The sequence below is a fragment of the Bos indicus x Bos taurus genome, chromosome 19 (assembly GCF_003369695.1).
Source record: "Bos indicus x Bos taurus breed Angus x Brahman F1 hybrid chromosome 19, Bos_hybrid_MaternalHap_v2.0, whole genome shotgun sequence".
NCBI lineage: Eukaryota > Metazoa > Chordata > Mammalia > Artiodactyla > Bovidae > Bos > Bos indicus x Bos taurus.
The window spans coordinates 34,016,755-34,040,597 of NC_040094.1; the positions used below are offsets into that span (position 1 = coordinate 34,016,755).

Consider the following 23,843-nt stretch of genomic DNA (forward strand, 5'->3'; position numbering starts at 1 on the left):
ATCGAGCACTCTATCAGATCTAATCCCTTAAATATATTTCTCACTTCACTGTGTAATCATAAGGGATTTGATTTAGGTTATACCTGAATGGTCTAGTGGTTTTCCATACTTTCTTAAATTTAAGTCTGAATTTGGCAATAAGGAGTTCATGATCTGAGCCATAGACAGCTTCGGTTTTATTTTTGCTGACTGTATAGAGCTTCTCCATTTTTGGCTGCAAAGAATATAATCAATCTGATTTCAGTATTGGTCATCTGGTGATGTCCATGTGTAGAGTCTTCTCTTGTGTTGTTGGAAGAGGGTGTTTGCTATAACCAGTGCGTTCTCTTGGCAAAACTCTATTAGCCTTTGCCCTGCTTCATTCTGCACTCCAAGGCCAAATTTGCCTGTTACTCCAGGTGTTTCTTAACTTCCTACTTTTGCATTCCAGTCCCCTATAATGAAAAGGACATCTTTTGGGGGTGTTAGTTTAGAAGTCTGAATAAATGGAAAGAAATGCCATGTTTACTGTAAAAATATCAGTTCTCCTACTTTGGGCTGTAGATTCAACGTCACCTCAACCAAGTTGAAAGTGTCTATAGAAACTCACAAGCTGATTGTAAAGTGTATTAATGTAAAGGGGCTTCCCAGGTGGCACTAGTGGTAAAGAACCCACCTGTAAATGCAGGAGCCTCAAGAGATGTAGGTTCAATCTCTCGGCTGGGAAGATCCCGTGGAGAAAGGCATGGCAACCCACTCCAGTATTTTTGTCTGGAGAATCCCATGGACAGAGGAGCCTGGCAGGTTACAGTCTATGGGGTCACAAAGAGTCCATGACTGAAGCAACTCAGCAGACCACATACTAATGTAAAATGTTTTAAGGATGTAAGGATGGCAGGGGCCAGAAAAGGGAGGCAAGAGTGTGGGAAGTGAAAAGAGAGATGAGAGACTGTGGAGCCGAGTCAGGGGGACCCTTACATCCCCCACTGTCAGCACCGCTGTAGGGCCACCAGCTGGGGGTGCATCTAGATATGGAGAGGGGATTCTCTTTAGCGTCAGAGAGGAGACTTGGTTTGAAGAAGTTGGGAAGAAGAAAAAAAGGATCAGATGTGGTGGAAAAACCAGTGGGCTACAGAGTCAGGGAGGGTCAGGGTCTCGATGAGCAAGAGTGAAATGATGGTTCCAGGGTGGCTGGAGAACAATACAGGCTGGAGACATCCTGCAGGTGGCCCCTCCAAGAAGCCCTGGCTGACAGCCCATGACTGTGATTAGCTAATTGGCTTCTGTCTCTCTGCGACCAAAAGTCAAGAGTCTAAAAACCAGAACAAAGTCATTCTCTGGCATGTTCCTAAAAACTTGAAGAATTACAACGGTGAAATAAACATTTGTTAGAAATAAACAATGAAAAATGAAAACCAAAACGGGCCAAGTATTTCCCAGGCTGCTGGCCTGACCTGCTGCACATTCCTGATGCCTAACCTAGACCAGACACTCGCTTGTTGTTGTTCAGTCGCTCAGTCAAGTCTGACTGTGACCCTGTGGACTGCAGTGCGTCAGGCCTCCCTGTCCTTCAGAATCTCCCAGAGCTTGCTCAAATTCATCATTGAGTCAGTGATGCTGTCCAACCATCTCATCCTCTATTGCCCCCTTCTCCTCTTGCCCTCAGTCTTTCCCAGCATCAGGGTCTTTTCCAATGAGTTGGCTTTTCACATCAGGTGGCCAAAATATTGGAGCTTCAGCTTCAGCATCAGTCCTTCCAAAGACTATTCAGAGTTGATTTCCTTTAGGATGAACTTGTTTGATCTCCTTGCAGTCCCAGGGACTCTCAAGAGTCTTCTCGTGAGCATTCCTCACAGCAACTTGGCAAACTTTTCCTTCCTTTCTGTTGATTTCTGGGCATTTTCCCTGCAGCACCAGCCTCCATGAGCTGAGGAAGCAACTTCCCATCTTCTCTCTGCAGCAGACTGCCCACCACGCAGTTTACCAGGTGCCATCAGACCTGACACTGACCCATCCGGCTGGAAATGCCCTGTCATCAGCCCCCTCCTCAGAGCCTGACTTCCCGCACACCTGTCTGTCCCATCACCAGAGACCTGGTGGCCTGAGGAAAACGGGAACTGGGAGAAGAAGGTCCTGAGGTCCTGGAAAAGAAACAGGGGCCAGTAGTTGGTGGGAAAGTCAGAACTGGCACATGGACTGGCTGAGGTCTGGACAGTGAAGGGCCACGCCAGGAGTGGGCAAAATGACAGGTCAAGCAAGCAACAGAGTCAGGGTTGCCAGAGGGGCTGGGAACCCAGTGCTCTACACTCGCCCAGAGCGCGAACACGGGTCAGAGGGCACTGGGTTCCTGTCCTAGTTCTGTTTTTTGCCAGCTGTGTGACTTTGGGCAAATTACCAACCTCACTTGGCCTCATTTTTGTCTAGTGAAGAGAGGGTGGGGTGGGGGTGGGGCAGGGGTGAGGGTAAGGGTGGCAGAGAAGTGAAGACCCATGGGCCAGGCAAGCCCTCAGGCGCGGGAGACTGATACGTCTTTGTCCCAGGAGATGCTGAGCCTGTTAAAGGCAGAGACCAGCTCCCGGCCTGGGCATGGTGTTTGGCATCCTCTCTCTGCGCCCTTTGCTGGTCAGCGCTCACTGGGGACATCGACAGCATGGATGCTGGGGGTGTGAGCAATCTGGGCGCATGGCAACTGGCCCGAGACAGACCGCAGCAGTGCTGACGTCCACTGTCCACGCTCGGCCCCTTCCGCCCACCCCGCCCATTGGCCTCACTCCTCGCCCCCATCACCAGCATTTTCCAAATGTCCCTCCCTCTCTGCTTCAAACGTTCCCAAGTCTCCCCTCCTCTAGAAAATTCTTCCCTTGACCCCAAGCTTCTCTGACTTCTATTTTCCTCCTTCTTCTGCCAAAACTCCCCAGGGAGTGGCCTGTACCAGCTGCTATTCCTTCCTCACTCCCCCAGGCCCAGCTGCCTGGCGCCCATCCACCAAGCCCCACGGCCCCACTGACAGGCTGACGGGGAAGGACAGGGGGCACGGCCATGGAGGGGCTAAAAAGTGCAGGGGTTGGGCCCATGTGTGCACACACACACATATACACCGATGCACACAGAAACACATATGCACATAGGAACACAGATATACACAAATGCACATGAACATGTACACACAGGCACACACACAGAAATACAGACATGCACACCCAGACATACACCGACACACACAAATACGTAGAGGCAACAGATGCACACACAGACACGAATACATACACCCATGCACGTGTGCATGCTCAACCATGTCCATGGGCGACTGGAGTCCACCAGACACACACAAGTACATAGAGACAACAGAAATGCACACACAGACATAAATACATGTGCACACTCAGTCATGTCTGATTCTTGTGACCCCATGGACTATAGTCCACCAGGCTCCTCTGTCCATGGAATTCTCCAGGCAAGAATACTGGAGCGGGTTGCCATTTCCTCTTCCAGGGAATTTCCCCAACCCAGAGATCAAACTCACATCTCCTGAGTCTCCTGTATTGGCAGGTGGATTCTTTACCACTGAGCCACCTGGGAAGCCCCCAACACACACACAAGCACATATACACACATGCCCACACAGACACAAAGACACACACACACTAACCCATTCCAATACAACAACCGAGGGCCCCCTGCTCTGACTAGGGGAGGAGGAGGGATCCCAGGGCTCCAGACCCCTCATGGCAGCACCAGGAGGGCAAAGAGAAGACACTGGAATGGCTGTCCTGCATTCCAACCCAGGCCATGTGGGCCTGACCATTCATTACTAGGGAGGAAGCGTCCCTGTACCCTGCACAGGTCCCAGCTGGGAGCACTCAGAAAACACCCCGAACTAACTCAGCTGAAAAGGAAGGAGGCAAGTGCTGGTTGGAGGCCTGAAGGAAGACTGTGACCTTGGAACGCAGCAGGTGAAGTGGACAGGACCAGCTCCCTGACCCTAGGCTGGCCAGTGACCCTCTCCCGGACACGGGGCAGTCTGAACTGAACCCAGGACTCTGGCCCCCTCATCCTTGCCCCTCCCTTCCTGCTTCTCCCACAGCAGCTCCTCACACCTCAAGCACATGCAAAACCGAAGCTGCTGGCACAGACGGTAGCCTCTGGGGGCCTGGGTTTGAGCCCAGCCCCCCCTCCCTCTTCCCCTTCCCCATTCACACTGTGTCCACGCTGATCAGAAAGCTTATGGACTGCTGTGTTTACGTACTCACCCTTTTTCCTCCTGTTCTTTATTATTCTTCAATAAGCAACTGGAATATTCATCATCACTTTTTCTAAAACCTGCTGTCTGTGTGGCTGTCACGACCTTCTCCCCTCCGGGTTCCTATAGGTCCTTAACCGTCAAGGCCTCCCCCAATCCCGATGTAGCATGTCCTGGGTGCTGAGCTCCTGGTGGGTGGGGAGGGAACGTGATAGGAGCCCCGTCCCCCACCCCTAGGGAGGAAACGGGTTTATTTCGTGTGTTTGTTTTGGTTTCTTAGACTTGTTGCCCTGGCTGCCTTGTGGAGTCACCTGACCATTTTAAAAGACAGGCCTAAGTTCCTGCAAAGTTAATCCAGACCTCAGTAGAGTTAGAGTCCAGGGGTGGATGGCATGGAAGGAGGAAGACCGAGGCTCCGACGTCCAGCAAAAGGGCTCCTGCTACTGTGACAGGCTGGCCTTTCTCCACATTCATCCCTGACTGTTCTCTCTGGAACACCTGGTGCTCCAAGGCAAGACAGGACCTACCCCCAAGTTACCTGAGAGGTTTCTGTGCTTCTCCATGCTACCTTCAGGAGCCTGGTGACTCTCCCTCCCGGGGCTTATTTTCGCCCCCAAATGTCCCCGTATCCTTGACTCTACTTCCCCGTTGGTCCTCTACTCGTGGCCGCCAGCCATCCTCTCTCCACTGCCCCAGGTGGTCCAGGAGCCTGCGGCCAGAGTAAATGGGCATTGTGATGTCAGCAGGTGTTATGGTCACCACCCTGAACAGAAGAGGAGCAGAAGAGGCTCCTTCCCTCTTCTCTTCATCTCCCTGGAGCTCAGCCTGCTGCAGGGTGCTGTCCTCAAACCCTGGTATGGGATCCCCCGACCCCTGGCCCGGTCATAAACACCGACTGGGTCCTGGGCCTTAGCCCAGGTAGCAGGGGGGTTCTCTGCCCCAGAGAGGCAAATAAACCCCTATTCAGTGGTCACCTGGAAGGTCTCTTGAGACCCAGATTGCCAGACCCCACCCCAGAGTTTCTGATTCAGTAGATCTGGAACTCACCTGTCCATATTTCTGGACATTTGGGGGCTCTGAGAATCTGCCCTCTCTCCTGGTGGGTGTAGAGAGACAAGACTGTGGACACTTGTGTGATATTTGGGGGCTCTGAGAACATTCCATCTTCTCCTTGGGAGTCTAGGGAGACTGTGGACACTTGTGTGCAAAGGCCTGGGGTGGCGGCTGGTTTGCAGCATGGAGGGTGGGCAGGTGAGCACAGATTCACAAGAACCTCCAAAGAATCAGCCCGTAAAGCCTTCTGCAGCTTAAGGTGGCTCTTGGAGCCCCTCACAGGCCTAGCGCTGCAGGTAACAGGGACCAGGCCCTTGGACCAACCAGCTAAGGAGCCTTCTGGGAGTGACCTCAGCCCCACCGCCTGCCAGCACACAGTGGGCCATGATGCTAGTCACGCTGTGTCTGTGTTGTTTGTGGCGAGGCTGCAAGCCCTACAGAGAAAACCTACAGCCTGAGTTCTCTTCCTCCCACTGGGCCTGCCTGGCCTCTGATTGTCCCCTCTTAGAGAGGTGCATTTTTCCCTCCTCTGTGGGCAGAAAATTCCCCGAGAGTCAGCATGCTGTGCCCCTGCAGTCACCCACCCACTGCCATCACCTCAAGAGGGACCCCTAAGGGAACATGCAGGGCGAGCCATGGGCCTCCCAGTGCCCCAAGGCTTCCAGCGTCCCCCCATGGGGGAGGGCCAGCCTCATCCCTGGCTCCCCCGTGATCGCCCTGCAGCACGTGCTCAGCCCCACCCTCCCTCCACCGGGAGCACAATGAGTTAGGACACCCAGGGGTCAAGCGCCGGCTCCGGGTACATGCCCCCCGTGCCAGGGACTGTCCTCATCTCACCAGGCCCTCCCCGATCCACCGTTCAAAATCTTCTCCACGTGCTAACAGGCAGGTTTCACTACTTCAATCCCCATTTTACAAGTGAACACAATGAGGCACAGAGATGGTAAGTGAGTTGTCCATTGACACAGTCTATAAGAATCAACTCCAGAACATACATGGATAAAGGCTATGTGATGGTCCTAAAAGACAATATATGCTGATTCCATTTATCTGAAACATCCAGAATAGATAAATCCATAAAGACAGAAAGTGCTGTGTACAGTGCTCCAGACTAGGCAAGCCTGCAGGAATTTCTTTTCTCTTTGAAACACTACATAATTTATTTCACAAGAGATCCACATACCTAATTCCACCTCTTACTGTATGTAGTCACTCAGTCGTATCTGACTCTTTGCGACCCCATGGACTGTAGCTTCTGTTCATGAAATTCTCCAGGCAAGAATATTGGAGTGGGTGGCCATTCCCTTCACCAGGAGATCTTCCCAACCCAGGGATCAAACCCAGGTGTCCCGCTTTGTGGGCAATCTTTGGGTGTCTATTAATAGGAGCTCCCGCTGCTCCCAGGTGAAACTCTGGAGCTACAGCGGGTGCAGGTGGAGGGGACAGAGGACAGATGGGGAGGGAGCCGAGTCCACAGCCGGAGTCCTGCAGCCCTGACAGCAAGGGACTCTGGCCAACCTGACGTCAGCTGTGGACCCTGAGTGACCCGTCAACTACAGACACCCACCATCCAACAGCCCCCCACCGCCAGTCGAGCAGGAGGAGAGACTCAAAAACCCCATGATGGGTTGGGGGCATGAAAGCAAAATCTTGCCCTGGAGAAACCAAGTGGAAATTTGCGGGGGGCTTGCTTCCTTTTGAGCTGAGCCAGTGAGGCTCCAGAATGCTCCCTATTCCCAGCTCCATCAGGTGTGTTCGTGCTGGGCCCTGCACCCAAAAAGCCCTCTTCTGTACGTGCAAAACCGCTCATTCTTCAAGGCTCACTTCACCTCCACGAGGCCTCTCATCCCACCAGGCAGAGCCCCTAATTCCCCCTTGGAGGTTCCCGATGTGCCACGCATACGTGTCTCATGGTAACAGCGTCACTTCTTCACATGCATGTTAACCCCAGTGGGTCAATGGCTTCTTCCTCTTTTCTTTTTTTTTTTTTTTTTGGCCATTATGTATTCATTGGTCTTGCAGAAGGAAATAGCAACCCATTCCAGTATTCTTGCCTGGAGAATTCCATGGACAGAGGACCCTGGAGAGCTACAGTCCATGGGGTCGCAAAGAGTCAGATACAACTGAGCGACTAACACACACACATATTCATTGGTATATTAGATTTGAGCAATTCCCTCCTAATAGTTACAGAAGTGTGTAAATAAAAATAAATTGCACGTAAACAAAAAAATATAAAGACATGAAAACAATATTGTAAATATCATCAAAGTGTTTACTACACAATAATATTTATCAGAGATGTTAATTTTGTCTTTATCTTTCTAATTAACTTTTATTGGAGTATAGTTGCTTTATAATGTTGCATAGGAAACTCTTCTCAATGCTCTGTGGTGACCTAAATGGGAAAGAAATCCAAAAAAGAAGAGGCATATGTGTACATATGGCTGACTCACTTTGCTATAAGGTAGAAATGCTCTGGCTTCTTGAGGGTTAGCAGCTGTGTTTTAGTTGGCGGCTGCATCTGAGCCATAAAAGGCTGGCGATGTACCTGGCACACCTCCTGCTGTACATTACTGAACTACTATTTCTTAGAACCCTGGAGAAGGAAATGACAACCCACTACAGTATTCTTGCCTGGAAAATCCCACGGACAGAGAAACCTAGCGGGCTATATTCACAGGGTCACAAAGAGTCGGACATGACTAAATGACTGAGCTCATTTTTTGGAAATCCTATAATTAATTTAGCATACTGCAATTGTATTGTACTGGGATTTAAGTATATTGAAAAGCATTATCTTTTTAAGATTAATGTATGTATTTTAATTGGAGGCTAATTACTTTTCCAGTGGTCATGTATGGATTTGAGAGTTGGACTATAAAGAAAGCTTTGTGCAGAAGAATTGATGCTTTTGAACTGTGGTGTTGGAGAAGACTCTTGAGAGTCCCTTGGACTGCAAGGAGATCCAACCAGTCCATCCTAAAGGAGATCAGTCCTGGGTGTTCATTGGAAGGACTGATGTTGAAGCTGAAACTCCAATACTTTGGCCACCTGATGCGAAGAGATGACTCATTGGAAAAGACCCTGATGCTGGGAAAGACTGAGGGCAGGAGGAGAAGGGGACAACAGAGGATGAGATGGTAGATGGCATCACTGACTCAATGGACATGGGTTTGGGTGAACTCCCAGAGTTGGTGATGGACAGGGAGGCCTGGCGTGCTGCGATTCATGGGGTCGCAAAGAGTCGGGCACGACTGAGTGACTGAACTGAACTGAACTGAATTACTTTACAATATTGTGGTGGTTTTTGCCATGTATTTACATGAATCAGCCATGGGTGTACATGTGTTCCCCATCCTGACCCTCCCTCCCACCTCCCTCCCCATCCCATCCCTCTGGGTAGTCTCAGTGCACCAGCTTTGAGTGCCCTGTTTCATGCATCAAACTTGGACTGGCGATCTATTTCACGTATGGTAATATACATGTTCCAATGCTATTCTCTCAAATCATCCCACCCTCACCTTCTCTTACAGAGTCCCAAAGTCTGTTCTTTATACAACCTTGTCTCTTTTGCTATCTTGCATATAGGGTCGTTGTTACCATCTTTCTAAATTCCATATATATGCATTAATATACTGTACTGGTGTTTTTCTTTCTGACTTACTTCACTCTGTATAATAGGCTCCAGTTTCATCCACCTCATTAGAACTCAAATGCATTCCTTTTAACAGCTGAGTAATATTCCATTGTGTATATGTACCACAGTTTTCTTATTCATTTGTCTGTCAATGGACATCTAGGTTGCTTCCATATCCTAGATATTGTAAACAGTGCTGTGATGAACATTGGGGTACACGTGTCTCTTTCAATTCTGGTTTCCTTGGTGTGTATGCCCAGCAGTGGGATTGCTGGGTTGTATGGCAGTTCTATTTCCAGTTTTTTAAGGAAATACACTGTTCTCCACAGTGGCTGTACTAGTTTGCATTCCCACCAACAGTGTAAGAGGGTTTCCTTTTATCCACACCCTCTTCAGTATTTATTGTTTGCAGAGTTTTTGATGACAGCCATTCTGACCAGCATGAGATGGTACCTTATTGTAGTTTTGATTTGCATCTCTCTGATAATGAGTGATGTTGAGCATCTTTTCTTGTGTTTGTTAGCCATCTGTATGTCTTCTTTGGAGAAATGTCTGTTCAATTCTTTGGCCCATTTTTTGCTTGGGTTGTTTATTTTTCTGGTATTGAGCTGCATGTTGCAGCTGCTGCTAAGTCACTTCAGTCATATTCAACTCTGTGTGACCCCATAGATGGCAGCCCACCAGTCTCCTCTGTCCCTGGGATTCTCCAGGCAAGAACACTGGAGTGGGTTGCCATTTCCTGTTCCATGAGCTGCATGAGCTGCTTCTATATTTTTGAGATTAATTCTTTGTCAGTTGCTTTGTTTTCTATTATTTTCTCCCATTCTGAAGGCTGTCTTTTCACCTTGCTTATAGTTTCCTTCATTGTGCAAAAGCCTTTAAGTTTAATTAGGTCCTATTTGTTTATTTTTGCTTTTATTTCCATTACTCTGGGAGGTGGGTCCTTTTTAAATACATTTTTTCATTTTTATTTCATTGGAGTTGCTAAAACTAAAAAGCAATGCTTTTTATTGCTTAAAGCTATAAAGCAAAGTGAATCAGCTATACGTGTACGTATATCCCCTCTGTTTTGGATACCATTCAGTTTAGGTCACCAGAGAGCACTGAGTAGAGCTCCCTGTGCCTTATAGTAGGTTCTCACTATTTTATACACAGTAGTGTATATGCATCAATCCCAATCTCCCAATTTATCCCACCCCTACTTTCCCCCTTGATATTCATATGTTGGTTCCCCACATCTGTGTCTTTATTTCTGTTTTGCAAATATGATCATCTATACCATTTTTCTAGATTCCACATACATGCATTAATGTACAGTACTTTTTTTCTCTTTCTGACCCACTTCACCCTGTATGTATGCGTGTGTTTTTGTTGTCCCTTCAGTCATATTCACCCCTTTGCGACCCTGTGGCCTGTAGCCCACCAGGCTCTTCTGTCCATGGAATTCTCCAGGCAAGAATGCTGGAGTTGAGTTGCCATGCCCCCTCCCCCAGGGGATCATCCCCACCCAGGGATCTCTTAAGTCTCTTGCACGGGCAGGTTCTTTACCACTAGCGCCACCTGGGAGGCCCTCTGTATAAGGACTGTATTTTCTAGCATGATTTCCTGTTTAAACACACTGGCGGTACAGAGTTCCCATACACCCCCCAGCCCCCACATATGCACAGCTTCCGTATAATCAGCATCACCCATGGTGATCACTGACACCATGGGTGAGACATGCTTCACCCAGGATGAATCTACACTGAAACATCAGAATCCCCAAAGTCCATAGTTTACCTTAAGGTTCGTTCTTGACACTGCACGTTCCATGGGTTTGGACAAATGTATAGAGGACCCGTGTCCATCATTACAGTATCATACAGAATGTTTTCACTGCCCTAAAAATACTCTATATATTCACCTCACTTCCCAAGCCCTTGGAAACCTCTGATCTTTTCCTTGTATCCATAATTTTGCCTTTTCCAGAGTGTCCTATAGTTGGAATCATACAGTATGAAGCCTTTTCATGTTGGCTTCTTTCACTTAGTAATAGGCACTTAACATTCCTCTGTATCCTTTCACGACTTGATAGATTATTTCTTGTTAGCACTGAATAGTATTCCATTGTCTGGATGGACCACAGTTTTCCCATCCATCTACTGAAGGACATCTTGGTTGCTTCCAGGTTTTGGCAATTATGAATAAAGGTGCTGTAAATGACCGTGTGCAGCTTTTTATGTGAATGAAGATCTAAGTTCATTGGGATAAATACCAAGGAGCACAATGGCTGGAGGATGAGATGGTTGGATGGCATCACTGACTCAATGGACATGAGCCTGAGCAAACTCTGGGAGTTGGTGATGGACAGGGAAGCCTGGTGTGCTGTAGTCCATGGGGTTGCAAAGACTCAGACACAACTTAGCAACTGAACAACGATGTCACAGCAAAAGCGTTCCATTCTGTAAGAAACTACGAAACATCTTCCAAAGAGGCTGGACCACTTTGCATCCCCACCAGCAACCAACGAGAGTTCCCTTGGCTCCACATCTTCCCCAGCCCCTGTGGTCTGTGTTCTGGATTTTGGCCATTCTAATGTGTGTTTTAATTCACAATTCCCCTGGATGACATACCATGCAAAGCATAAAATCTTTACTTTTTCCACATAAACATGAAAATTCTCAGAATGAATCTAGAAACTTGCTTTCTCATTTCTGCTTTTTATAAGTCCAGGAACCTGGAAGTGGCCTGTGGCTCTCCTGACCTCCAATGGACCTTGTACCCACATCAAAGTCCATGCAGGAGATGTTCAGGAAATAAATGCTGATCATGGGCTACTTTATTGCAAACTTGCGTGAGCTGGACCAACACCAGAGGGTGGTGGCTTTTCATAGGAAGACAAACTTGATATTATTGATTTGCCTTATGGAACTTGATTTGCTTCATGAAACATTAAGTGTGTAAAGCTCTCAGCTGCAAGAGATGAGCTAAGGGCTGAATCGTGTCCCTCCCCACCCCCCTAGAAAATGTTGAAGTTCTAAGCCCTAGTACCAGTGTATGTGACATCATTTGCAAATACGGTCTTTACAGAGGTAGTCAAGCTAGAATTAGGTCATTAGGGTGGGCCCAAATGCAAAGTGCCTGGATCTTTAAGCCAACCAGTTTGAGGCACTTTGTTATGACAACTCTAGAAAACTAATACAGATGGACACTAGCGGAAGCAGAAAAAGCAATGTCATCAGAACTCAGTGATTCTCAGTTTCTCTAAGCTCTGCCAGCCTCAGTCTGGGCTCCACTCCCAGGCAAGCGGTGGCTACATGGTGGCCCCAACAGCGACAGCCTTCCCATTTCACATCCTCTTCGGGGAAAGCTTCTCCTCCTAGGAAATCCAACAGTAGACCTGGGATCCAATCTTAGCAGCTTGAGTCTTAGGGGTAAGATTAGCCTTCTCCCTTGGGACTTTTCTTGTGGCCCAGTTATTAAATACCTGAGCTTAAGAACCCACAAGAGGCACAGGTTCAATCCCTGGTTAGGGAACTAAGACTCCACATGACATGTGGTTCAGCCAACAACAACAACAAAAAGATTAGTCTCTTTCCACACCCTACAGTCTGAAAGTGAGAGGATTTTTCCTCATGGAAAACTAGGGTTCTCATCCCAAGTGGCAGTGGCGGGGTTGGGGTGGGGGCGCATAGATGCTGAGTGCTAGACAGGTAAAACACAGGAAGGTGTCTAGAGCATATTTTTTTAGTTTATTTTTGGCTACATCAGGTCTTAGTTGCAGCACTTGGACTCTTCATTGCAGTGTGCTGGCTTCTCTCTAGCTCTGGCATGTGGGTTTAGTTGCCCTGCAGCATGTGGGATCTTAGTTCTGCAACCTGGGATCGAACCCAGGGCCCCTGCATCGCAAGGTGGATTCTTCACCACTGGACACCAGAGAGGTCCCTGGAGCACATAGTAACATGCATCCATTCACTCAACAGTCTTTCTTGAGTGCAAGGTGTTATTCTATGTCCTTAAGGTGTGTCAGTGAGCAAAGTGGACAAAGATCCTGGCCCTCCTGGAGCTTACACTCTCGTAAGAGGGAGAGTAAGTCATCAAAGGCCAAGGAAATCACTGTGGCAAATTCGGAGCCAGTCATCTATCCTGTGGGCTCTGAGTGTTTGCTGAATGAATAAACGAAGGGAAATGAGGACAAGTGACTCTGCCAAGTGAATGCTGGCTATGTCTGAAGGCCCACAGAGACGGGGTTATAAGGTTCCCACAAGCTAAGTGGGAGGGGACTTCTGTCCACAAACAGGCAGGTCAGAGATGAAAATGCTTAACTTCACCCAAACTGGAGAACCCAATGCCTGGTGCTATGGCGTTCTGTGACAGACACATGGAAACATGATCAAAGTGAACACAAACACACACACACAATGAAAAGCCGTGTTACAATGGTCCTTTTACAGCATTAAAACAGGATGCTTCTGAAACACTATTTTTCTGTTCTTTCGGGGAACCCTTGCCAGGCCTCCCCCATGTGAAGAGAACTGTGCTTCTGAGGGGAAAAAAGAAGAGCGTGAAGTCACCCTGTTTTGCAATCAGGGTTCTTCAACAGCCAAACGTGTTTAAATCCAAAACACTCCCTCCCTAATGAGATCACAGAGGGAGTGAGAACTGGCAGCTGGGTCGGTGAGCTTTCAGAAAAAGCAGAACTCTAAAATAACGGCCCCCCCCACACGCAGCTCCTGCTGAAATTCTGAACCACTGAACCAGGTCCTGCTCCCTGAGAGAAGGACACAGTCTCTTTGTTTGCTTTAAGCCAAGGGCAAATGGTGCCACTGGCGACAGCTTTAGTGGAATCCACCACCTTTCAAACTGTCCGTGGCATTTTACTCATTTATGTATTTGCTCATCAACAGCTTTTTCTGAGCACTGTGTTCCAGCATGATGAGCAAAAACAGACCCAGTCTACCCCCACGGAGCTTACGACCTACCCTGACTTACAGTTTGTACAGCCTATAGATTCACACCAACCCATCACAAGAAAACATACAATCTCAAGTTGCATGGGGCATAAATGTGGAGATGTGAACCAATCAAAGGTGTCAGAGAAGATGGCTCTGAAGAAGTGATAACTCTACTGAAATGCAAAGGACGGAGCGGAAGATCCATGATGACAAGAAAGGAGAAGCAGTCATTCCAGGATAAGGAACAAAATGGCCAAAGTTAGTAGTGAAAACGAGGGGCCCTCAGTCTGCCTGAAACACACACAAGGGTGTGGGGGTAAATGAACTGGAAAAGCAGGGAAGAGCAGACGTTGGAGAGAAGCCACATGAAGAAGCTTTGTCTCCCTCCTAAGAGCGACAGGAGGGCGTCAAAGAGGGACGCATACACTCAGAACTGTGTTTTGAAGCAGTGATGGATGCAAAAAGGGAAAGACTGCAGGGAGTCAAGATGGAAGCAGGCAGAACTTGAAGAGGCTCTCGAAGTTTTCTACAATGAATATGCATTACTTATGCAGTCAGGGGAAATGTTATATAAGGGGGAAAAGAATCCTGCCACTGCCTTCCACAGTTCATAGGATGAAATCTCCAGCTCCTCAGGAGATCCTGGTTTTTCTAAAAGGCCACTTGAGGCTGGGATGTGTCTGCATGGCTCTGGTTTCCCCAAGATAAAAGTAGATGTTTTCTGGGACTTTCCTGGTGGTCCAGTGGTTAAGAATCCACCTTGCAATACAGTGGACGTGGGTTTAATCCCTCGTCAGGGAACTAAGATCCCACCCACATGCCTCGGAGCAACTAAGCCTGTCCACCACAACCAGAGAGTCCGTGAGCCTCAACGCAAGATCCCGCATGACATAACAAAGATCCCAAGTGTTGCAAATAAGATTCAATCCAGCTAAATTTTTTTTTTTAAGAAACTAAGAAGTCTGAACATGGAAGAATTGATGCCTTTGAACGATGGTGCTGGAGAAGACTCTTGAGAGTCCCTTGGACTGCAAAGAGATCAAACCAGTCAGTCCTAAAGGAAATCAACCTGTTGCTGAAGCTCCAATACTTTGGCCACCTGATGTGAAGAACCGACTCATTGGAAAAGACCCTGATGCTGGAAACGACTGAAGGCAGGAGGAGTGACGGAGGATGAGATGGTTGGATGGCATCAGCGACTCAATGGACATGAGTTTGAGCAAACTCTAGGAAATAGTGAAGGACAGGAAAGCCTGGAGCACTGCAATCCATGGGGTCGCAAAGAGTCAAACAGGACCTAGTGACTGAACAAAGACCACAGTTATACAAAGTCTGAATAAAACAAAACAGCCAAGAATTATTTTTTTAAAGTAAATGCAAAACCAATACAATATTATAAAGTAAAAAAAAAATAATAATAATAATAAAATAAAGTAAATGTTTTCTGAAACAATAAAGGGAGGCTCCTTTGCTTATAAACAGTTAAACAGGTTGTGTCTCCTTCATTTGTTTTGCCAAGAGGCTTCCATTCACTTCCGTGTGTGGTGGAACTTGTGACCATGTGCCTCTTTGGTGGGGGGAGGGGAGGTGGTGGCTGGCCTCCAAGGATGAGTTCCAAGGAACAAGCCTTAGAAGCACCACCCTAGGCGAGGCAAGCAGGGCTTCTGCCATCCAGAAGCATCTCATGGTCTCTCAGGAGGATGCTGTGGGAACCCTGATGACGGTACACAACTGTCTCATGCTCCGTGGTCTCCACCACCATCAATAAGAAAACTCAGATGGGATTTTCACCCCCTTCTCTCTAGCCCCTTCCAGGATGGACTTTGAAGAGGGGTGCAGTCATCCTTTACCTGGTGGGACACAGGTGGTCGGGTTGGAGAGCTGGGCTATGACTTGCACCCACCCTACACTGCCTCCCTCTGGGCAAACCGCGTGCAGAGAATCCATCCAGGAGACTAATTTTCAACATGTGTGGTCATATCATCCCTTCAGCACCCTTTGTCCATCCAGGCCTCCTGTCCTGATTCAGTCTGGAAGCTAATGGTTGCTATAGCGATGGCTCTGTCCCTCCTGCGGCCAGGAGCTCATGGGCAAGTGAGTCAGCTCTTCCCGGACTTCCAGCAGCCTCCGAGCAGAAGGAAGAGGACAGGGAAGCAGAAACAGAAATCCTGGGGAGACAGTCACCATGCCTCGTCCTGGGGGCACTCCTGGCAAACCCCGGCTTTGCCTCCTTTCCTTGATGTTGACCTGGCTGAGGAAAAGTTGATGCCACTTGGTGATGTCGTGGGCGAGGAAGGCACAGATGTCCTTGCTGGCAGTGATAAGTGGCTTCTCAGGAAGCCTGAGTCACCTTGGGCAGAGTGTCTCTGGAAGCAGGGGGACCGCCAAGCTTGTGTAGCCTGGGCTTCCTCCCAGCCTAGGGGCCCCGGGAGGCAGCATTTCCTGTTGGTATCCCTTGATCTGGGCAGCCACCACCCCTGGGAAGTTTCCAGCCACCCTCACCCTGGCACTGTGAACCTGGTGCTCGGAGGTCTTTGTCTCTCTGTTCATCTTGCGTTTGTTTCCTCTCGAATGTTATAGGCCCCTGGAGTGCTCCTTGACAGGAATCTGAACATTCCAAAAGTGGGGAGCAGCTTCAGGGTATTCATCTGTGTATGGGATTTCCCGATGAGGAAGCAGAGAACTGAATTCTGGTCCAGGTCTGCAAAGTCCTGATGCTCACAGTCAAGCCCCCCACCCCCACGCTCCGCCTCTGCAAAACCTACTTTCCTCATTTACCTAACTGGGGGTGTGGGGCAGGATGGGACAATCTGGGGACTTTTAGCAGTGGGGTGATACTAAGACCCTTACGCCTCTGGCAAACTCGCTACCTACTGGCTGGTAGCTGTCGTTCCATCACTGAATGGAAAAGAAATACTTGAAGCTGTTTTCCTTCATGGGTTCTTTTTATTTTATTTACTTGGCTGGGGCCTTAGTTGCAGAGCTAACGGGCTCAGTATCTGTGGCGTGCAGATACTGAGTTGCCCCAAGGCATGTGGGATCTTAGCTCTCCGACCAGGGATTGAACCCAAGTCCCCTGCATTGCAAGGCAAACGGAATCTTTACCACTGGACCACCAGGGAAGTCCCTCCTTCATGATCTCTGATGGAAGCAGGAGTAACTAAATTCCACAAAGGCACTGGTTCCTTGCCCCTCCGTGGATGGAGGAAGCCCTGGGGAACACTGGGGAAGGAAGGAAGCTCAGAAAGAAGAGTCTGCTTCATGCATTTCTTAGAGTATAGCCCAAGGAAAGGGACTTTCAGAAATTAGGACATAAGGGAATGTGTGTGAGAGCAAAAAAAAAAAGTCACTGAAGGTCAACTAACCCACCCTGAATTTTCCAAGTAGGAGACCATGACGTCAGTCTTAGGAAAGTTCCCAAAGCCAGGAACAGTACCCAGCAGCTCAGCTCAGCAGCTCAGGACTCTGGGCCAACACTCAACCTGCCAGGTGGCAGTCTGCTCAGCTGTCCAGTGAGAGTGATAGCAGGATTGTGGGGTAAGCAAGACACGGCACGCCGCATCGGGCAAGTGTCAGTGCAGCGAGCTCTGGCAACAACAGCAATAGCAGTGAACAACGCCACCCGGCTCTCCTGACAAGTTCTCCCTCTAGAAGCATCCTCCTTCTGATCCTTCAGTAAGTTTGTTTTTTTTTTTTAATGGAGGTAATACGAAACTGAAGCTGAAACTCCAATACTTTGGCCACGTGATGCGAAGAACTGACTTATTGGGAAAAAAAGACCCTGATGCTGGGAAAGATGCAAGGCAGGAGGAGAAGGGACGACAGAGGATAAGATGGTTCGATGGCATCACGGACTCAACGGACATGAGTTTGAGCAAGCTCCGGGAGTTGGTGATGGACAGGGAAGCCTGGCGTGCTGCAGTCCATGGGGTCGCAAAGAGTCGGACACGACTGGGCAACTGAACTGAACTGAATAGGAAATTGTTCTTGGGACTTTACTGGTGGTCAGTGTCTAAGGCTCCTCACTCCCAATGCAAGGGAACCAGGTTCTATCCTAGTCAGGGACCTAGATGCCATGTGCTAAGACCCAGCACAGCCAAACAAATAAATAATTGTTCTTAATGGACCTAACTTCATTTTTCCACATCCCCCACCCAAGTCTGGTCTTGGCAAAAAAGCGGGGGGACTGCTGGGGGAGAAGACAGCCTGGTGCCTCCAGGACCCCGGGAGCAGAGTGCAGGTCCAGAGCCCGCCCTCGGTGGCAGTGGAGCCACTCCTGGGGCCAGCCCCTGCTGCTGAGCTGTCCTGCAGCCCAGAGCGCTGGTCTTTGTCAAAAGCAGGGATTTGCGCGGGGAAAACCCCCAGGGCCCGGCATTGTGGAGCTGTCCAACTGCATTTCAGCCCTGGGCTTCACCCTCTGCTGAAACCGATCCCCTGTCACCACACATCCAGAGAGGAAACAACAGCCTCACCCTTTTCTGCCAAGAGTTTTGTGTGATCTGGGGTGGGGTGGAGTCGGGGGCAGTGCTCCCGGAACTGGACACCTACCCCTGCCCACAGGTCTTGCTGTCCCACCCGGAGAAGGACCCCTGGGCATCTGGAGTCTTTCTCCCTCTACCAGCCTCTGAATGCGGAGAAGGCAATGGCAACTCCCTCCAGTACTCCTGCCTGGAGAATCCCATGGACGGAGGAGCCTGGTAGGCTACAGTCCATGGGGTCGCTAGGAGTCGGGCATGACTGAGCGACTTTACTTTCACTTTTCACTTTCATGCATTGGAGAAGGAAATGGCAACCCACTCCAGTATTCTTGCCTGAAGAATCCCAGGGACAGAGGAGCCTAGTGGACTGCCGTCTATGGGGTCGCACAGAGTCGGACACGACTGAAGCGACTTAGCAGCAGCAGCAGCAGCAGCCTCTGAATGAATGCTGCTGATTTGAGCTCAGTCTTCCCTAAATAGGGCTGAAATCCACCTGTCCCTGGAAGCACCTGGCAGGAACCTGAGGGTGGGAATGCCAATGCTGCTCTTCTGGGAAAACTCTGATGCAAACCTCCTTCACTGCATGTCACACATTTGACAGGTGACTCTAACATAAGGGTGTGCTCCTAGTTGATGTTACAACTGAAATCACTGCAGGGAAGTCTGAGGACAAGTCACACCATGGCTAGGTCACACCAGGTCACCTGTCCTGGCTACCTCTCACCTGGCAAGGTGTGGTGTACCTCAACCAACATTTTCTCATTATTTGCAGGTTATTTCTCATAATGCTTAGGTTTCCTTTCTCTTGCGGTTTACAATTGTCTCATGCAATAGTCCCAAAGTACAAAATGGATCAAGGGTCCAAAAACAATTCATGGTGGGATAAGGGCAGGACTGAAAGCAGAGCACAGAGTATACTCAGAATAACCTAACAGGAACATGGACCACATCTCAGTATGATAGTCATGCATCGCAAGCAAGACCTCGGTGAGAATACAGACGGAGAATTTATAAGCATTGTGACCAGTAAATCTGCAAATTCACTAATTCCCAACAGATTGCCAAAAAAAAAAAAAAAAAAACACATGAATAGGAATTAATCTCATAATTGAATGCTTTGGGACAATGTTTCCGCCAATCTCCAGCAGACTGGCAGTCAAAAACACTCTATTAAATCACTTCCAGGTAAATCAATTAATTTTTTGTAGAAAAAAATGTGAGATCGTGTTTCCCAAAGAAAACAAACTTATTTCACTCTTGGTAGAGACCCAAAACACAGAGACATCGTTCTGAGTGATACTAGAGTAGCAAAAAACAGTTTGCACTACTTCAAAGATGCTGAGGGAGGGGGACAGGGAAGACCAGAAGATCATGCTTGGAATAAAAGCATGCTTTTATCAATCAATTCCTTTATCGGATGATCCTACTAGACACAAAAATGTCAGTGATTATGTGTAAGAGCAATTACTGCCAAGTGTGACAGCAGATACTTCCATGTGATTTGTCTAAACTGGTGGTTCTCAACTGGGGGTCAGTTTTGCATACCTCCCCCTCCCCAGGGGAACATTTGGCAATATCTGGAAATATTTTGAGTTGTTATCACTGGAGAGGGGAGAAGGAGTGTCACTGTCATCTACATGTAGAAACCAGGGATGCTGCTAAAATCCTAGGATGCAAGGATGGTCCCCATGACGAAGAACTATCTGCCCAAATGTCAGTAGTGCAGATAATTTAGAAGCTCTAGTCTAAACCCCTAATATGCAGAGAGGAGGGTCAGCTATGTGGGCAGATGACAAGAGCGGAGGAGAAAGGAGATGATGGAGGGGAAGACAGAGGGGGTTGGGGGGAGGGGAAAGGGGGGATACAGGAAGAGTTCGAAGACTCTTGGTTCTGTCTTTTCTTGCAAATCCATCCTCCAGACAGAGCGGTGTTGTTGCTAAGATGATTCTGTCCTGAGCCACAATGCTCCGCTGCAGGGGCAGCCTCTGCTGGGTGAGCGTCCTCCCACCGCGACTCAGTAATGGACATAAAATCATGAGTATGGTCACCTTGTGGCCACTGAGAGCTCACCTTTCCAGCACATCTTGTGAGAAAATGAGCCCAAGTACAAGGTCCTCCTTGTGCATCCTGCAGAATGAAGGCACTCAGGGAGGAAGCACTTTCCTGAGGTTTTGAAAGGAGTTTTTGCTGTTCTGTTACTAACGCGTGTCCCACTCTGCGACCCCATGGACTGCAGCACACCAGGCTTTCCTGTCCTTCACTATCTCCTGGAGTTTGCCCAAACTCATGTCCATTGAGTCTGTGATGCCATCCAACCATCTCACCCTCTGTCGTCCCCTTCTCCTCCTGCCCTCAGTCTGTCCCAGCATCAGGGTCTTTTCCAATGACCAAGACTTGAGCATCTTCTGGTAACAGAAGGAAGGTGCCGGAGGCTGCTCAAGCATTTCTGTGGGGGTTTTCTCAGTGTCCTTCCCTGGTCATCACTGATCCATCCCCAATGACTCATTTTAACTTGGCACTCACTGCAATCACTGGATCCTTTTCTTCTGTCCTCTATTCTGCTTGGAGTTCATTCTGACCACTTGGAGATTATTTAATTCCACAGACATAAAGCCTTCCTCCCCAGTCTTGGGCTGACTTTGGTGACCTATTAGCGGTAGTTCCTATTTCATTCAGCGTGTCACCTGGGGACATCACATTTGTGTGCAATAGGCCTCCGATCGGAAGGCTCGGGCCACTTCCTTGGGGAGCCCTTGGGGAAGGGGGGCAGAGAAGAGTCTCACAAGAAGCCAGGTTGGCCCAGCCTGGGGCTCTGCTCAGAGTTTGGAACGCCCTTTCACATGCCTCTGCCAAAACACAGCCTTCAAGTACAGGGAGGGAAGCTTGAGGCTGTGCACTGAAGTGAGCAGCCAGCTGCAGGGGGCTTCAGCTGGAAACCACCTGGATTAGGTGAGAAAGGATGCAATGACCTGATTCAGGGGGCCACGGCCTCCTGAGAGCAAGCGCACCCCCTCAGTGGGCAGGCTTTTAGATGGAGCTCCTGTCCACCTTAGCCAGGAAGGCTTCTCTGACCCCCAGGAGTGGGAGAGAGAACTGGACCTCACTGCCTACCTCACTGCCACCACGTCCATCCTCTTGGGACCCCCACCCCCAGCCCATCACCACTGGCCAGTGGATCACATGGCCTGTTAGCTGCTGAGCAGTAACCACTTGTCACCATCACAGCCCAGAAAACAATAAGGGGGGAAAGCAACTGGGAGGAGGGGTGACTGAGGGACAGGGATCGTTTCTAGAATTGGACCCCTCAGCCATACCCATTAGTCACCCTTAGACGCGAGGGTACGTCCGGCAGGGGAGGAAGGTGGCCGGCCTCCACCCTTCCCTCTGGGTCCCCTCCTGGGAGGGTCAGCCGTGCCGGGAAGAGGGGGGCTGGCAGGCCCAGCGTTCTGGGACCCTGTCTTGTCATCCTTTGTTTGGAACCCTCTGGCTCACCGCTTCCTTCCTCCGGCCGTGCCCCCCATGCCCCCTGTCCACCCCGAGCGGACGTGAGGGGGTGGGGGGGCCGCTGGACGGCCCAGCTAGGGCAGGGCCAAGCCCTTCCCTCCACTAAGCAGCCCTCCGTCTTCCCTTCCCCAGCGTCTCCGGCCGCGTCCCTCTCTCTCTCTCTCTCTCCCCGCCAAGAGATGAGAGAGAGAGCCAGGGCGTCGGCAAGGCGGTCCAGATTGCCGGAAGAGTCCCGGGCGCAGCCTCCGCAGCCTGGTCTTCGGGCCTCCCCGGGCCCCACACCGGGCGGCTAGCGCCACCTAACGTCCGCAGCCTGAAGCTCGCGAAGACGAGGGGGACCTTAGGGTGGGGCCGGGGGTGCCGGTAACTGGCTCTGTTCACGCATCCTGGGTGAAGAAGCCCGCTTATCTGAGGATAGGTCCTCGAGGCAGAAGATCACAGAAATTATTAACAGAATGCCTCAGTCCTTAGAAATGAGCAGTGAAGAGCATTGAAAATGTAGGGTCCGGCGGGGGGCGGGGTGCCCAGACAGCTATCTTTGCCTCATTTTGCAGCCCTCTTAGTTCTCTTTGGCTTCCCCCGTGGCTCAGAGGTTCAACCCCTGGGTCGGGAAGATCCCCTGAAGGAGGAAAGGGCAACCCACCTGGTATTCTTGCCTGGAAAAGTCCATGGGCAGAGGAGCCTGGCAGGCTACCGTCCATGGGGTCTCGAAAGAGTGAGACTGGACTGAGCGACTGAGCACTGCACACTGTGTAGAGTTAATGAGAGTAGTTTGTACCTGTCTTACCCCATGTCCAGGGCAGTGTTTTGCATGCAGTAGGTGTTCAGTAAGTAACTTTGTGCTCCGCAGAGGTTCTGGCATCGAATTGCAGAGAAGGGAGTGCTGAAGCAGAGCGTGGGTAAAAGAAACGGAGGAAGCCAGATGAGGGGAAATCTGAGGAGCCCTCCCCACATGAGACATGTCTGCTTCCTGTAGCTCAGGGAGAGAGCTCAGGGCTGAAGCCCCAATCACCCCAACCAGAGCTGCAGCTCTGTGATGGCATGGCTGTCCCTAGAAAGCCACTTCATTCCTCTGTCATGCCCCACGTTGTGATGACAAGTTAGTAACCACTAACTTTTACCAGGGCTTCCCAGGTGGCAGTAGTGTTAAACAGCCCGCCTGCCAATGCAGGTTCAATCCCTGGGTCGGGAAGATCCTCTTGAGAAGGGCATGGCAACCCACCCAGTATTCTTGCCTGGAGAATCGCAGGGACAGAGGAGCCTGGCGGGCTGCAGTCCATGGGGTCACACAGAGTCGGACACAACTGAAGCGACTTGGCACACACAACCTTTACCAAATCTTAACTACACCAATGCTTTTTCAGATATTAACATAGTTTCCTTAAAAATGGAAACAGGTGTCACTGGCCCTTTTCATTTTAAGAAGGGAAGATCCCCTGAAGGAGGAAATGGCAACCCACTCCAGTATTCTTGCCTGGAGAATTCCTTGGACAGAGGAACCTGGCAGGCTACCATCCATGGGGTTGCAAAGAGTCAGAGTCAGACATGACTGAGCCACTTAAACGTCAACAAAAAATGGGCGGGGCAGCCCACAGATTACCTGACCTTGAACAAACCACCTCCTGTGCTTCACAGCTAAGAAAATGGGATGAAAGTGAAGTGAAAGTTGCTCAGTCGTGTCCGACTCTTTGCGACCCTATAGACCATACAGTCCATAGATTCTCCAGGCCAGAATACTGGAGTGGGTAACCATTCCCTTCTCCAGGGGATCTTCCCAACCCAGGGATCAACCCTAGGTCTCCCACATTGCAGGTAGATTCTTTACTAGCTGAGCCACCAGGGAAGCCCCTAAAGAAATGGGATGGCAAGAGTAAATCGCAGGTACTTCATCTCCATTAGGGAAGACAAAATACAGGACTGGATGTCGAAATGCTTTGAAAACCACAGAGCCAGACAAATGTGAGGGGTTATTCTGGGCAAACAATGACATTACAGACCGGGAAGTGCTCACTGCC

At 49.6% G+C, this 23,843-nt stretch overlaps 1 protein-coding gene across 2 annotated transcripts in view; it reads right to left on the bottom strand.

Moving 5' to 3' along the window:
• The window catches only part of CDRT4 (CMT1A duplicated region transcript 4), a 73,012-nt gene that overhangs the window by 22,266 nt on the left and 26,903 nt on the right, over window positions 1-23,843 (bottom strand). Inside the window, exon 1 of one of the 2 annotated variants that reach the window (XM_027516710.1) lies at window positions 4,230-4,474. The exons of the other annotated variant lie outside the window; for it this stretch is intronic. The gene's annotated coding sequence lies outside the window, so the exon portion shown is untranslated. Of the gene's footprint in view, window positions 1-4,229; window positions 4,475-23,843 lie in introns of those variants that run through there. 2 annotated transcript variants of the gene reach the window in all.